We start from the raw sequence: 17,951 nt of genomic DNA on the forward strand, positions 1-17,951 counted from the left end.
CCCCTTGCTGTCGAAGCTCAGGATCCTCTGCCAGGTGTGCAAGTGTGCCTGGGGCACCATGGCGATCAGCAACAGCAGGATGAATCAGAGGCATGCTTGGGGTACAGTGCCAGCATGGGGTGTGGGCTGGCCCCAGGGCACCTCCCTAGAGAGGTCCCCCAATGGTGAAGGTTGGGGTGCAGGCAGCTCCTTGTCCTAGCCATCAGGAAACCCTGCACCAACCGAGCCCAGGCACCGTGAGCTGGGCAGCAGCACAAAAGAGCAGGCGGCCTGGGGAGGGGAGTGGGGGGGAGCAGGGTCTGGAGCAGTGACAGCAGGTGCTGGCAGGACCCTGACCTGTCCTGCCATGGGAATGGGGCAGGGGAGACAGGCTGCCTCCAGCCAGCACCCAGTGGTGCATCTGCCCCTGGGAACAAGCAGGAGGATCAGCCAGCAGCCACGTGTCCAGCCATGCCCATCCAACTAACCATGGTCCCTGGGCACCTGTACACAACAGACTCTCCCCCACCCCCTCCCTGGGCATTACATGGCCCCTAGTAAAGAGCATCTTATCTGAGATGTGTTGCACATTCACACAAACAGCTTATATCTTATGGCAGCTGCAGGTCCTGCAGCTGCATGCGGGAGAGAGGCCACACTTAGCAGCCAGGATGTGGCCTCAGGATCACTGCCACCCACATCCAGGGCCCTGTGGATCCATCAGCTCTGCCACAGGTGGACCCAGAACTACACTGGCCCCCTGGAACAGCTGGTGATGACATCAGAGGACTGGCTGAAGGACACATGGGCCTAGTGGGCAGAGAACATCACCTGTGAGGATGCATGGGACCAGAATGAGGAGGTACAGGACCAGGAGGACCAGGAGTTCTGGGCACAGCTCCTGGCCCTGGTCCATGAGCAGGTGGAGGCACTGCAGGAACAGAAAACCATCCTGACCCAGGCAGTGCAGGTCACAGATGATGACCACTGGGTGCTGGACACTTATCTGGCCCTAGCAGTTGCCTTCATGTCATCTGCTGCCCAGTCCCCCACCCTATGCCTGCCTGTCCCCTAGCAGCCACTCTCTGCCCAGCAGCAGGCCCCTGCCTGGGCCTGGCCCCTGATCCAGGTCACCCACCACACAGCCCCCACCCCCCTACCCTGCCTTGGCCCAGGGCTGCTGCTCACCATGGCTCCATGCAGGCACAGATCCTGAGCTGCCTGCAGTTGCTGGCCTTGGACACCGGCTGCCAGAGAAGCTGCCTGCACTAGGGGACCACTGAGTGCCATCACCCTTGGGAAAGCCCCTTCCCCACTGGGCTCACCGTGACTTACACACCTGCAGGGGAAGAGCCAGAGACCAGGGTGCTGGCTGCCTGTCCCTAGGCTCTTCCCCCTAGGTTCTCCCATCCCATGGCCCCCCACCCTGACATGGCACAGGTAAAACACATTTTGTAAATCGTTTGAAAAAGAAGAGCATGTTTTGTTGATGGGTGGGGTGAGTGATGGAGGGGCTCTGTTTGTTGGGGAGGTAGTGGAGAAGGGGTCTGTTTGCTGTGAGGGGAATGAAAACTTGTTCTTGTGAGATGTGTCTGCAATGAGCATGGTGCTGGGGGTGGCCAGGGGGCTGAGGGGTAGGTGGCCAGAGGTCCAGGCTGGCTAGAGTTAGGGGTGTAGGAGGAGGTGGTTGACCAGCACCTCTCATGCCCAGTGCCCTGGCCCCCACTGGCAGGTGTGCAGCTTGCCAGGGGCCTTGGCAGGGGGGACACCACTGTCGCTGCCACTGCAGGTGGTGTTCCCGCTTCCAGGCAACCTCTACCTGCCATGCCTACTCCACCCAGGCCTCACAGAAGAGCTTCTCCCCGGCCTTACAGATGTTATGCAGCATGCAGGCTGCAATATTGACCTGGGGAAGGTTCTTCTTGGCAAACTGAAGGCAGGTGGTGAGGATGCACCAATGTCCCTTCAGGCACCAAAGGCACACTCCACCAGATTGTGGGTCTGACTCAGCCAGCAGGTAAAGTTGGCCTGGCAGGGGTCCAGATGGCTAGTCTAGGGTGCCTCACCCAGGGCAGGAGTGGGTAGGTGGAGTCCCCAGTGAGGAGAGGTGAGGCCACCTCATCGCCCAGATGCAAGTCCTGACAGTGGTGTCCAACTGCAGCTGGAGCCTGAAGCTCCCCCACCCCCCAGGGGCAACAAGGGCCCATTGCAGGGCTCCAGGAAGTGGCACTAATTTGGTGCTAAGAGCAGGAAAACTGCTGCCAAGTCCCTGCATATGTAGATGCCTTCCTGGGAGTATTTACTTACAAGTAAACTGATCTTGGATCAGATGCCCACTGAACTGTATTCAAAGGAGTTAGAGGAAGAAGGTTGACTAGAACAAGGTGGAATATAAGTTAATCACTGGCTTAAGTCCCAGTTCCATGGCTAGATCTGCCCAAAGAAATACTTATAGCAGTAGATAGTTGATTAAATTCAATGGACATTTACTTGTGCCTTGCTGGCAAAATTGCCCACCAGTTCGGACTTATTTCAGGATCAAGGCCATAATTTCAAGGTTTTCCCACAGTGTTTATGATTTATAAATAAAGCAGTAGCTCTGCTCTTAAATACATGCTCCATCAAGTAGTTTGAGCTGATCTCTTCTATAATAACTACATGGTAAAGAATTCTTCAGTATTCTTAATATGTACTTTAAGCAAACATTGACAGCTTGAGAGTCTTTGGTTATACCTGACCTTGCCATCCTTTTGTTCTGTAAAGGCAGCCAGAAACAAGCCATTTTCCTAGAATTTTGCTGACAGTACTGATGGCATCATCGATGGTACTAATAAACAAGTCAAAGCAATGCTGGTTTTTGCTCTTTGAAAAGCAAGGAAAAATCAATATTTACCCATTGGGGGGAAAAGGAAAACACTGAGATGGGAGAGATTTTTTTTCCAGCAGGTACAAAAGTATGTCCAATAACAGACACTTAAAAGAAAAAATAAAAGTAACTACAAAGAACTTGTCAGCATCTCTGTGAATTTGTTGTGAAGAAACTATGATCTATGTTGTAGATCACTTCTAAAAAAATTCTGCAAGGATAGAAAAAAGTGACAACAATGTCTTCATGTTTAATGTGGCAATAATATGGCATTATATATTGCATCTTTTGAGAGCAGAAGTCCACATTTTTAAAATGCTGTAGACAATGCAAAATCATATCTATCTGACACCACATACACAGTTAAAGGTTCAGATGGCATTAGTGAGGAAACTGAATCTCAGTTGTAGACTCTTCTATTTTAAAACTACTGGAACAATGGGCATCCCTACATGTGTTTTAGGCATGCTTAAACTTAATGCACATTTGCCTAATGCAGATTGAGGCGATTTAGGCATGTCTACACATACATGCACTAAGGTGCATTAATGTGGTGTGCAGACTGACTTGGAACTAAAGTTAGTTCCCAGTCACTCAACATACATAGTATGAATGCGCCCTAGCGCGTCTACACGTGCGTTAAGGCTATTTAGCTATTCACTCCTAAATTTGATACCTACTTTTGCAGGTATCAAATTTAGACATGAATAGCCAAAAATTGCCATTTTAAATGTCTATTAAGGGCATGCACACATAGAACCATGTCTTTAATGCACCTTAAAAATGGCCAATGCACCTTAAATCAGCATGTGTAGATGCGCCCAATGATTCCATTTTCATTTATGATGCAATTTCCACATGCAATATAACATAATGATTTTTACAGGAATGGAGTTGGAGCAAAAGAGATTTAACTTTTAAGAGTCTTACCTAGAAAATACATTTTGATTCTGTCCATTCTTCATATATTTTTAAGCAACAAAATATAAACGTTTATACTCTCTCCTATTTTCACAGAGTATCTTCATCTGCATTCACCAGAAGGGGAAGCTCTATCCTAATGCATGTTTTTTCCATTAAAATTTCCTACATTACAGAATGACCTATAATATATACTAACTAATTTTCCTTAGGATGAATAATAGTGGTCTAACAGGACAGGGTACTAGTGGAGTTTGCAAGCACTGCTAATTAGAGAACTAGCTTTGACAAGCAGTTACATGGCAGTTAGATGCCTGAAGTTGCCCTATTTTGCTTTTCAAAGAAATCTGTTTTGGTAGGGAGACTGTCTAGAGAAGGTAGAGCCAGGATGGAAGAGATGGGAAAATATAAGAAGATCATTTTTTCCTAGGATTACTGTGTACCATATCTAATGCTTCTTATTCCATCTGTATGCTTGAGGCAATAAGCCCTACCAGTAAACCTTTCACCTTTCACATTTTCTATTCAAAGACTGTCAAGACAGATGGCAGTAAATGCCATCTTTATTGAATTATGATCCTTAGTACTTTACCAGAAATAAGCAAGTATTAATCAAAGTACAAAGGTTTGAAAAACATAGAGCTGTGAAAGCTCTCAGGAGAAAACAGCTTTACGGGCAGGCAGGCTCTCCATTTTGACAAAAATTAAAATACAGGGGTAAGAAAGCTCACCTAACACCATGGAGAGACTGAACAGGGCCTTTTGGGGGCCTTGGCTTACTGTCAGAACATCCTGCTCCTGTCCTCTGGCCATGACTAGGCCTTCAGATGGTTGCTTTCCTTTGGTGAGAGCACAATTGTTTATTTATTTATTTAATACTGCTAGCTAATCTTTGTTCACAAATGGATGTTCTTTGGATCCCTATGGGTTTTTCACCTTTCTGTCCCTTGCCAAGTTCTTGTTGGCTCTTTGCCATCTAACTTTATGCATCTGCAGCTTGTTTTGGCCTGAAGGACAATATTAATGCTGCTCCCCTTCAAAGCAGAGTCCTTCTTTCTGCACTGTAGGGTGGAGCTGGAACAGCAGTACAGACCTTATCACACATATCCATTGTTGTGCTAAAGTGAATATATCCTGTTGAACCTTGCTGGGGAAAAGTTGTGAGCTAGTATATTATTTGGTAAATCTACATAGAATAATCTTGAATTTGAATCTCAGAGCTTGTTACAGCTCAGAAATCAACTGAAGCTTAACAATATCTTCCATTTAACAATTTTCTATTGAATTATCAAAGGATTATTTTGTGTCTTACACTCACAACTAGCCAAAAATACATCTTGTCCAAGTTAAAATATTAGATATAGCATATAGCAGTGATATACCTGAAATCCTCAAGTAAAAAGGAATTTGTGATATGTCCAGGCAATTCCACAATACAATGCTATAGTGCAGGTGTCCTTCAGAAGCACTGGTATTAAAGCAATAGGTGCAAAAGGAAAGGTCTGCTTGTATTTGTGTGCATGAGCAGCAGCACATGTTACAAGAAATATTTGTGGATGGCTTTTTCCATTAACATTTCCCTTCATTTTTGAATATGGCTTAAATAATAACTAATGGGTAATTTGTCCATACGTTTGCAGGATGAATATCTTGACTCAGAAAAGTCCATCAGTTTCTATCATACTTTGAGGAAAAGCTAAAACTTAAAAATTCTGTTTGGTTCAACTTGAATCCAAAAAGCTGTGCACATATACTGCAGATGAAAGCAGTTTCTTAGTGAAATCCCACTAGGTGTTTTTCAAATAGCAGTGTTCATTTAACAAGCGCACTCTGCCATGCAGGTGGGACCTGCTAGGAGCAACAGCACGTCTGGAACATAAATGTTGTTTAATTAATATTTATTGCTTACGAATATTCATTTTATTTACATCTTTATAGCTAGCCCCAGGCTTTGCAAAGCAGTCTGGCAGGAAAGCAGTTAAGTAAAAGTTTTCACTATCTCTGATTTCTGCTGTGTGAAACAACCTCCTACAAACTCTGACCACATGTATTGATGAAGTTATAGCTGAGATAGAACAAAACACCAAAATATTATCATTAGTCATAAAAGCTAATAAGCAGCTCCAACATTATGGATTCCACAGCACCCTCAGCTTGGCTCCTCTGTGCTGTGGCATTACAAACAAAGCCCTCTATTCCTTAACAACAGGAATTGCTTCATAACATGGGAATCATTATTTGCATGATAACACTATTCTGTGCAAAGGGCCTGGACAAGACCCAGGCAGCACAGAATGCACCATTTTGAAGTTACTTAGATTGTCATTATGGCTAAGTACAGATGGCCAGAAAGCCTTAGACTGAATTAATTCAATCTTCACAGGTTAGTCTAAACTACATAGATTGAACCCATAAGCACGTGAACAGACATTCACTTTTGATTCCAGAAATTTAGCCACATGCCAGTAGTGGCCCATCCCAGAAGCTAGGGAGTGCTAGAGCATGCCTCCCTGCTGAGATTGAACAGACAGCTTGGGTCAAGGTTAGCCCATCCACCCTGCAAGGAGGGTGAGGAGGTTGTGGGAGGAGTTCAAAGCACCCTGGGATGCTAGGAGACTGTGAGCTAACTTGAACATGGAGGGGATCTGAGACAGAGGTTCAATAAACAGATTTAACCTAAAACAGTTAAGTCTGATACTACACCCATCCAGGTTTATCTTAAATTGATTGCAGGCATTTTGACAGCAGTTTATATGCACTGACCTTCTGTTGTGTTACAGATTTGAACCAGTTTCTGATCACTTACACTGGTTTATGTATAATTTCTGTCCCTAGCCTAAAATAGTACCTTAAACCTCTTACTTTCCTTCACCTATAAATTACTACTACAATGATGATATCATTTATGCATAGGTGAGAACTAAGATGATTTATCTACCTAAAAAAGTATTTTGTTCCCTTCACTATGAATCTCAGCACTTGGCTTCCACTGTGTGTTGCTATTCATAGCTTAAATTTCACCTCAGCATTTCACTTGGAGGGTATTATTGGCAGTTAAAGTAAATGTGGCTCGATTCCACAAAGAGACTAAGAGCACACTTAAGTCCCTTTTGAAGTGAATGGGACTTAATTATAGGTTTATATGCTTTGCTGAATTGAGATATAAAATAAATGTTATTTACCTTATCACCATATATTGTCCATTACTTGGCAGATCAAAATAAATCAATATAGCTATCCAGGTCCGGTAGAGAGGAGATGTTTTGACTTTATATAAACTACCTGACACAAAGATGTGAATGTATGGAATGGATAGGTTTCAGGCTATTGCATTTAAAAATATGCCCTGGCCTGTAGCACTATATTGCCTGGCCCAGGGAAGTCCCCAACAGATGCAGAAATTTGGCAGTGTGGGAACAGTGGCACCACTCCCCTGCTGCCAAATTTTTAGACCTATAGGGGGCCCTAGGCCCTGCAAACTGTATCAGGTGCCCAATCCCAGCATGCAAGCCTGGACAGGGGCAGCACCAGGCTTTAGGGCCCAATTCTGGCATGCAGAGGCTGTGCTGGGCCCCACAACCCAATCCCAACATGGAGAGGGCACTGAGGAGGTGGTGCCAAGCCCCAGGGCCCAATCCCAGTGTGTGGGGGTAGAAGAGGGCAGTGCTGGACCTCAGTGCCTAATCCCAGTTTATGAGGGCAGGAAGGGATGCTGCTGGTCCTCCATGGCCCAATGCTGGCACATGAGGATAGAGTGAGTGATGCTGGATCCCTGGGGTCTGATCCTGGTACATGATGATACAGGCCCCAGGGCCTGATCCCAGGACACATGGCTCAATCTAGCCTGTGGGCCACCGTGTATCACTCACCTGGCTTGCAGGGCCAAAAGGTTGAGGACCACTGATCCAGAGTGAGGTCCTTATCTTTTGTATAGATAAACATGTATCCAGAACTTATAGTACAATTCACATGTGGGATAATGTAGAGGCACAATTTCCAATCTGTTATAGAACATGATTCAATTCACCACTTAAACTGCACCCACTTATGCCAGATGTTAATTTGATTCAGAATCTAAAAGTCCATATAAATGTATGCAATTAGGCTTCAAAAGTCCCACAGCCACTTGTCAAAGATTTAATTTCACCAAGGGCACAGCTGATAAAGAACTAATCCTGCATATACACAAAACTTGGGTGTACTGTTTTGTTCATTTCCCATTCATTTTACAGAGATACTGTAAATAAACATTTAGCATTACAACCAAATTATGGTTTCTTTCACTTATGAAAAAAAACGGATTTTTTAATGAATAAAGAAAAATCCTTGACAATTAAGTAACAAAATACAGTTGTAAATGAATGCTTTATTCATTAAGGTTTTTTAATTTAAATTTATAGGACTTCTCTGGAGAAGCTTGAGAGAGTCCAGAGGAGAGCCACGCGCATGATCAGAGGTCAGGAAAACAGACCTTACGACGACAGGCTGAGAGCCACGGGGCTCTTTAGCCTGGAAAAGCGCAGGCTCGGGCAATCTGATGGCCACCTATAAGTTTATCAGGGGTAACCACCAGCATCTGGGGGAACGCTTGTTCACCAGAGCACCCCAAGGGATGATGAGGTCGAACGGTGATAAACTACTACAAGACCATTTCAGGCTGGACATAAGGGAGAATTTCTTTACTGTCCGAGCCCCCCAAGGTCTGGAACAGCCTGCCATCGGAGGTGGTTCAAGCACCTACATTGAACACCTTCAAGAGCAAATTGGATGCTTATCTTGCTGGGATCCTATCACCCCAGATGTCTCCCTGCCCTTTGGGCGGGGGGCTGGACTCGATCTTCTGAGGTCCCTTCCAGCCCAAATGTCTATGAAATCTATGAAATCTATGACTTATAGTGTAGCCATATAGGAGATGCCATAGCATCCAGGGATTTTCACCTAGCTCCACCTGTTGGCAGATTATTACATGGTTTACATTCTCTAGATACCTTGCTCTTTCCTGGTAAACCAGAATTCCTGAGTAATGTTTACTTCTCCATCAATACGAAGTGGATGCATCTGAAAAAAATGTCTTGGGCAGCTTTTAAATCAGGATCCTCTCAGAAATCTTGCCAAATCATTCTGCCAGCAAAACCTGCAAAGCTGTACAGAGGGAAGATCCTACAAGGATTCAGAATCCTGGACAGTACTCACAGTTGTAGTCTCCATTTAATTTAAGAAGAAATTAAATAATAAAAAAACAATCAGTAGGAAAAAAAGTGGGGAGAGGGGGAGTAATGCCTTTTCCTTGAACTGTTTATCTGTTGATAAACACAGATGTGGTTAAGCAGCAAAGAACTAGGGGGCTGTTCCAATACAAACATCTCATAATTACTGGGTCTCTTTGGTTACACCTGTGCAAATCAGGGATGCAACTGAGAGCAGAATTTAGCCCACTGCCTGCATAATAGATAATTCCCTCAGGGATTGCCACAGTATGATTGTGGCAGTGAATAACGGGAGAGAAGAAAAAACAACCAGGACCTCAAGAAGCTGGCTTGAGGGTTGCACTTTCCCTTTCTCATCCTATTTAACTCTGAGGTTGTTAGTGTTTATTACTAATTATAGAGTGCAAGAAATCTAACACACACTGATGTAAATACAACTTCTATGGCACCCTGAAGAATGTCTTATGGTTACTACTATAAGTATCTTTCTGAATACAAGAGATTGTATAGGTTTCTGAAATAAAGTCCTAACTCCATTAGATTCTTTCCCCTGAAAAGTAAAGGCTGATTGCTAAGGACAACTGTAACGGTATTTCAGTGAACTACAAACCTCACTAGTCATTAGTGGTCAGAAACAAAATTAGATCTCACAATATATTTTTCTGTGTATTTTCTAAACAATCTTCTTGCTATCTGACCCGTGTAATTTTAGAAAGTATGCTGAACACTGTTAAGTTTGATAAAGCTTCAGCAAAACCGACTTCTCGAAAGCTCTGTTTCTGATATATTCCTAGATTAAAATAGCTAGTAATTTACATCCAAAGATGTAAAATAAACAAAGCATAAGGCATTCATGTTGGAAGTCCAGCTCCTTCTGCAAAATGATGAATAACTTATTCACTAGCATCAACAATAATTTCATCTAGATTGCAGTCTTTACATCATATGCACTGAAAGGATATTAAATACAATATTAACTGCTACCTTTGTTATCAAGCCATAACTCTCACCCTTTGAAATGGAAAACAACAGTACAAAAATAAAAGTAAAGAAGGAACAACATGAGCAAAATGAGTTCTGTTATTCCAGGGAATGCGCAAAAGTGTTTTGGGGTCTATCAAAATGCTTCAACTAAAAAGTATCTTTAGTTTTAAGAAATACAGCTAGACTGTACCACTATTCATAAGGAAAGAATGACATTTCTAGTGCAAAATACTAGCCCATGCTGAGTGAAATCCACTAGGCATGAGTCCCAGGCTTCGAGCTTATCAATACTGCTTATACTATACCTATTTCATGTATTTTTGAAAACTCATAAATTAGAGGGGAAAAATTAGAGAAACAAGTAAAGATGAGATGTGCAATATCTTATTAAGCATAGTTGTGGTTGGTCTTAATACATATATGCTTTGGTGCTTATAAGGGAGCTTCAACTAACATTGTGGTTTTATTAGATTGATAACCACCTCAGATACCCAGCAGGTGGCTCATAAATATTTAAATATATGCAGATTAGTTGGGAGAAGACAGTATTCATTTGTGGTTTTAGGTCATACTAATGTGATTTTCTCTTTCAAACAGAACTAAATAGATGTGTCAGAAGGGGTAAAATTCTTAATGGAAGAGAACACAAATAGTTTCTAACCTGCTGCTAAGGTTAGAAATGTCACGGGTTGTTGTCATTATCATGGAATGGAGAGTTCTTCATCATTTCAAATACATTTACATATCCACAGGTAGTCAGATAAGTGACCATTACCACATGTACCAAAAGGACAAACAGATGGGATGCAGTGCATTCATTCTTGCCTGTCTTCTATGCTTCAGTTGTTTTCTAAGTAGTCTGCAATCATGTATTCACAGTATGATGGGAGTGGTTCTTTCTTCTTCATCGAACAGGCAAAAGTTTAATCGTGCAAAGTGAAGAATTGCGTCTCTTTGTAATAAACAAAGACCTCCATGCCACTTTCTCCACAAGTTTAGACATCTCAGTTCTGACATGGCTTGGGCCTTCAAGCAAAATCTATAATAATGGAGAGAGTTGAGTCCTAGAAATCATTCAAGGACAAAATGAGTAACATGGTTAAAAGTAAACCTTTGATAATACTATATTATCTAAAAAAAATAAAACTGATAACAAGTGGCTAAAATATTGTATAACATCAAACAAGGTGACACAACCCAGCATAACATATTTCTTTAAATTTATTACAATGTCAGTTTGTATCAGCACAGCAGTCATGATTCAGGGCATGACTGAGACAACCTGACTGGTGCAACTTCTGAAATATTTGCAACAAACCTCAGAGCACTCAAACCTCAGAGTAAATCACAGTTTTTGTGAAATTCTTGAAAAGCTTTCTGGGGCCAGTTTTATTCAACATTTTCATCAGTGACCTAAAAAATGGCACAGAGCGCACCCTCAGAAAGTCTGCAGGTAACATCAAGCTGGGGGGGCAGGGGGAGTAGTAGACACCCTGGAGAGTAGGGCTTGGATTCAGAGAGACCTTAACAGATTGGAGGATTAGACCAAAACAAATCTCATAAGGGTCAATAAGGACAAGTGCAAAGTCCTACAGTTAGGACAGAACAAGCCCATGCACTGGTACAGGTTGGGAACCAACTGGCTAAGCAGCAGCTCTGCAGAAAAGGACTTGGAAGTTCCAGTGGGCAGCAAGCTGAATATGAGCCAACAGTGTGGCCTTGTTGTGAAGAAGGCTTACAGCATACTGGGCTGCACTAGTAGGAACATTGCCAGCAGATCAAGATGTGATTATGCTCCTCTTTTCATCACTGGTGAGGTCACATCTGGAGTACTTTGTTCAGTTTTGGGCCCCCTACTGCAGAAAGGATGTGGACAAATTGGAGGGAGTCCAGAAGAGGGGAATGAAAATAGTTAGAGGGCTGGGGCACATGACTTCTGAGGAAAAACTGAGGGAATTGGGCTTATTTAGTCTGGAGAAGAGAAGACTGAGGGGGGGATTTAATAGCAGCCTTTAAGAACCTGAAGAGAGGTTCCAAAGAGCATGGAGCTAGATTGTTCTCAGTGGTGGCAGATGACCAGACATGGAGCAATGGTCTTAAGTTGCAGCATGGGAAGTTTAGGTTAGATATTAGGAAAAACTCTCTCATTAGAAGGGTAGTAAAGCACTGGAACAGGCTACCCAGAAAGGATATGGAGTTTGCATCCTTGGAGGCTTTTAGACCTGGCTAGACAAAGCCTTAGCTGGGATGATCTAGTTGGGGATGGTCCCGCTTTGAGCTGGACTAGGTGGTTGGACTAGATGACCTCCTGGGTCCATTCTAAACCAAATTTTTTATGATTCTATATTGTACATTATTTAGCCAGAATGCCTTGGTTCACAACCTTTAATTTTTTAATTACTGTAATCATAGAAAATGAGGCTGGAAGGAATCTCAAGAGGTCCTCTAATCCAACCCCATGTTCCAAGACAAGAGTGACTATATCTTAAGGTATACAATCAATTTTCTCTAACAGAAACCACATGTACAGTGCAGTGACATTTGGAGAACCTCAGTGCTTAGCTAATCATTCATTTTAGTGCATGTGTAGCTCAAAGTGCATAGAGTTGTAAAGTCTGTTTTCTACAGTTGAGTCTAATGCCTAATACTGTTTCTTTCAACGGAGGGGAAAAGCAATCCAAACCATACAATTGGATTATTCTAAGGCATAGCAGTGACTCTTCATGCAGTTTGATCTCCATACATCAGCTTACAAGAGGAACTGCAACACAAAAGTTATGGCTGTATCTTAGGAGCAAAAAGGGCTATAGATTTTAGGCCCTGATCCTGAAAAGACTTGGGCTTTATGCACGTCCCATGGGACTGACTACAGTATGTACATTTAAACATATGCATAAGTATTTGTAGGTGTGAGGCTTTATTGGGATTTTAAATTAATATGTATGAATTTGCTAAATTTGATAAAATGCTATTAGTTCAGTTGAAATGAAAAACCGTTGTCATCCCTGGCTAAGATTCTTGTTATGGATCTCTGGTGGCTTTTGGCCCAGCAACAATTCTATTTAAGAGTGACAGTTTTCATGCCATTTAAAAACAGCTAAATAAACTGATCTTCACATTCATACAGAAAACCAGTGAAACACAGGTTTTATTATATATATTTAAATATACATACTTTAGCTATATATATATATATGAACTTTACTATATATATTTAGAAGGCCACCCATCTTCATGTGGCCTTTGCTAGAGCTGCACATGGGGAACATGTGGTGAAGGGACCATAGAGGGATGACTTTACTGTTGGACAGCAACCAAGCAGGCTGGGAAAAGGGAGACATGATCCATGATTCCAAAACAGAAATGACATTTCGACTTTCCACTAAGGGGAGTGAGAGACAGCAGTGCTACCCAGCAACTTGTATCACAATGACAAAGGAACAAGGAATACTTTCTTCAAAACTGTGTAGGGATCTTTATTACAATAAGTTAAGCCACAATCATATCCTAGTTATTCTGTCTCTCCTCCCTGCCATCTGGCTCTCATGGCACAACTTTTTTCTAGAGGCTAAAGAAGGTTCTTTAGTCCAGATTCTCGCTCGTTTTAAACAAAAAAGATAAAGAGATACCTACTAAGGCTATGGCCAGATTTCATCTCCCAACTCCCTCTGCTCTTTATTCACCAAAGCTCAATTACTCCAGCTTTTCCAGAGGAAGAAGTTCATCAATAAACATTGATTAGGAACTTCAATACTGGATCAGACTAGTCAGCCCCTGCAGTCCAGGATCCCATTTTTAACAATGGCCAATATTCCAAAGGGAAATGCAAGAAATCCTAAGGTAAACCACCCTATGGAAACTCTTTAGCTCCCCCAAATTAGCAGATGACTTCTGCCTTGAATTACAGATCTTTCTTTAGATAGTTCAAGCCCCCTTTTATTGCAGTGGGAGTTAATAATTTCAAATAACTCCCCCCCAAAACTCCACATATCATATTATATCCATTTAAAACTGAAAAGCTGATAATCAAACTCCTCATTGCTCGTGAATGTGACAGCAGATCGACGCACACAAGATCTTTTAAATCGATTCTTTAGAGACACTGATGTTTTTAAAATATGCTAGTTTGGAAATAGAAACTGCCCCCTGAATGTTGCTTGCAGAGGTACTTAAGTTGCAGCTGGGCTGCTTATCATGTCCGATCCCTCATTAGTATACAGTACTGTAGCTAAATTGGAAGCAATTATTATAGCTTTCATAGTAGGCAGTGCTATGGTTATGGTCACATATAGCGTTCTGTTAAAACCTCCTTTTTCACTCATTATATTTTGCTGAGGAGCTTCTTTTTGACTGAAACTTTTGATGCTTAGTCTCAACAAATAGATCATTTTTTTCCTTCATTTGGGGAAAAACCCACATGTCTATTTGAGGTAGAAGAACATGAAAAAAAACAGGGGAGGGGGGAGAGGAGACACCATTATCAACCAGGTGGTTTTCCCAGAATGAGGCTTGAACCTTGCACTCTGGTCTGACCCCTGCGATTTCCCCAAATGTGGGAAACTCAACTGCATAATTTGTGGTAGCGGGGGACTGCATCCCCCATGTAAAAAAAAGAAAGAATGAAAGAAAGAAAAGAAAAGAAAAAGAAAGGAATAAAATAGATGAAGCTCTGCTAAACACATTAAAATGGATTGAAACTTATTCTTTTTTTCTACTTTCCTTACCACTAAGTTCTTATTTTTAATGACATTATTTAATGTTGCTAATACAAAATATATCCCCATTGCATGGCACCAGGTTTTTCTCATTTAATAACTTTAAGTAGGGATTTAAGTTAAATGGCTCTACACCTTGACCTCCATCTTGTTATGAACCGTAGGTGGCAGAGGCTATATTTGAGTTGTCTCTGGAGTTTTATGCTAAAGACTCTAGTGCTTACCTCAGTAAATAAAATTGTGCTTTAATATTAGCATGCTAAGTATACATTATTATTCTTTAACTAGTCACAGGATATATTTTGTGGTCCTCAGTGCTTTTAGGCTTGGTAAGAAATGCCTAAAAACTTTTCATACAATGTTCATCAGGCAGCCTTTTGTTAAGTATAGAAGAAATTATATTTTAACATGGTAAGAGGACAAATGGTTAAGATGAATGAATATCTAAATCTCAGACCCTGAAACTGAAATCATTTTTTTCTATTTGTCTAAACAGTGCAATTCAATGCAGATGTGTTGGGTAAAAAGCATGCATCACAATGGGATACATTGCCTTTTGCAACCATACAGACTGAATTAGCATGCTACAATCTGCTAAAACTATTTCTGTTCTGCTCAAGGTCTGTCTGGTGGTATTGTTCCAGCTCTTTAAACAGCAGTTAAAGACCTTGCTTTAACATAAGGCATTGTGTGGCTGAAGTCACTCCTCATAAAAGAGAAAAAGTATTGTTTTGAGCCCTAGCTTTTCTTCTAAGAAAGTCATGAATTAGTTCTGGGCATGATGTATTCTATTTTACAACTCCAGTTGCTCATCCTATGAGGATCAAAAGGATAGTAGCTTATCATCTTTCCATGTTCTCTGAGTTCATTTCATTCCTCTTGTTGCCTCTGGTCTTATGCAAAGTTGTAAGCTGTTTGGGGCATGGACTGGCTTTGCCTCTTCACCTGTAGAGCTCTTAGCATAGTGGAGTTCTGATCAGGCAAAGATCTCTTGACATTCTATGATACAAATGAATATTATTGACAACTAGAGATTAGATTATTGAACTAATGAAAACCTTTATTATTTTACTCTACAACAGAGAATAAATACAGGCCAAATACATTACTGAACAAGCATTCCACTGAGAAATAGTTTGAAATCAGAATCAATATAGCTGCTCTCTGCAAACTGTTATCAGTAGGATTTTTAATTTGCTGACAGACAGTTGTTTTAAAATGTGGTTAGGGTCAGGCAAGTGACACTGTAAAAAATAGCATCTTGCTATTGCACATGCAGTATCTGTTCTACTGTGTCTTCCACCCCTTATTTGTTTAATTTAATGCCAAAACCAAGTTCCCCCTCCTTGCCCCACTGTTAGTACTGCAGAGCTGTTATAGCCTGGGAAGAAGAACAAGCTGTTCTATTCTGTCTCACCTACAAAATTGTCAGATACATTTGATTTCCAAAGTTTTTATAGAAAAATGTAAAAGAGAGATCGGCTTGCTTGGATTTATGTTGATTTTGCCCAGATGGCAACAAGGGGAAAAAACTCCAGCTTTTGACCTTTGAAGGCAATACTGTAGTGCTGAAATACTTAGGAAACAGGAAGGAAAAAACACAATGTAGTTTACGCATTTGCTTTTCCAAAACCAAATCAGGAGCCTCTAGCTAGTGGAAGTCCTGGCTTTCTAGATACAACTGTTAATAGAAGGATATGGGTATACAATTTCTCTTTAATTTTCCATTTTGAAGGATAAGATGGCAAAGTTTCCTGGGTATGTACCATTTTGCAACCAAATTGTACCGTTCTCCATATGTCCTCTGCTAGGTGAATGTGAGTACCACATTAAACTGGGGGGGGGGGATCTACTTCACCTGTCCAAAGCCAGAAAAACAGAATATTATGACAGGATAAGGGGATGACATTTAACCTTCTGAGCACAAAAACATCTTTTACTAAAACAGCACTTTTTGTTAAAAAGAGTTTCTCATTTCAAATGCATCTAATAGCCATGGATTATAACTAGGATTGAGGAATTTTCAAAATTCTCCTTTTACGGCCAATTTTAAGATTATGATCTGAATACCAGATCACCATTACAATCATTTATAAAATCACAGCAGGAAAAAGCCCTTGCTTCAAATGTTCTTAATTCATTCTGTGCCACTGTCACCCCATTTTTATCAAATCCATTTAGTCTTTGTCTCTTCTACTATGTTATTTCCCTGACCTCAATTGTCGTTATTTTTATCACCCTTTTCCATTTTATTCTGGGTATTCAGACTACATATTCTGCCCACTGTTCTTACTTATTTTATTTTTTGTAGTTTCTACTATGTCCAGATTTTCACACCTCCTCAAATCTCTTTCCGTTCCTGTCTCCTGGGGTTTTTATCCCTAGCATATGTATTTCAAAGAACTTTTCAGTCATTTTTAATTTTTGTTCATCTCTCAACAAGGACATGTGTCTCGATCTGTATCAGGTGCTTTACATACCATTAAAATACTGTACTACCAAATTAGCTTAGTTTTTGCACTAGTTTTTATAAATTATGTGTCATGGGAATGTTCTGTTTTCATTGTTTTCCCTGTTTCTACCCTTCCCATGAAAAGGCTGACACCTTTAGAGGTGGATCCAAGCTACATGTAATGTGTGAACAACCCTTTTGGGGTTTGGTTCAGACACGTTCTAGTTGTGGAGTGTAAATATGGAAGCTGAGCATTAGTACAGCTTATTTTGCAAAAGTGAAGCAGTTATTAATAACTAACTAAAATAATGAAGTTTCCTAAGCCAAGAAGAGAGAGAGACTGTTAAAACACATTTGTGAAGATAGTTAGAAGATTTTCTATTCCTCACTTCTTTAGAAGAAGAGAAATCTTGTATTCAATGGTTGGGAATGATTCAGGCCAAAGTGATAATGTTACTGGAAATACCCTTTTCATAAACATGAAATACCCATAGTGATTGAGATAAAAAAGTGTGTCATTAAAATCACTGCAAATGCTATGCATAGCAATTTATTGTACTCTACTAAGACCCTATGAAGCTCATTTAATAAATGAGGTTCAGCGATGGCAAATGGCTTGGTGCAATTCGAGTGTCTCTAATCAAATTTTGGGCCAGATGAGTTCTGTAGATTCAGTTTATTTCATTAATTTACTACTGTTTAGCACTCATGGTAGATGGTCAACTGATATTACTTGTGACAACGCTAAATAAAATAAGCAAAGGAAAATAAGGTATGTGATGTATTACCAAGATAAATCACACCACAGAATAGAGGGAGATAAAAAG

At 41.2% G+C, this 17,951-nt stretch overlaps 1 long non-coding RNA gene across 1 annotated transcript; it reads right to left on the reverse strand.

Moving 5' to 3' along the window:
- Nucleotides 1–15,551: 15,551 nt before the first annotated feature.
- On the reverse strand, nt 15,552–16,526 carry LOC109286781. Its single transcript, XR_002094680.1, has 2 exons — nt 16,439–16,526; nt 15,552–15,671 (listed from the first exon to the last, which is right to left on the reverse strand). It is a non-coding gene; the product is annotated as an uncharacterized LOC109286781 (long non-coding RNA).
- Nucleotides 16,527–17,951: the final 1,425 nt, after the last annotated feature.

Source organism: Gavialis gangeticus, unplaced genomic scaffold, assembly GCF_001723915.1.
Source record: "Gavialis gangeticus isolate Ggan-Ray unplaced genomic scaffold, GavGan_comp1, whole genome shotgun sequence".
Lineage (NCBI taxonomy): Eukaryota > Metazoa > Chordata > Crocodylia > Gavialidae > Gavialis > Gavialis gangeticus.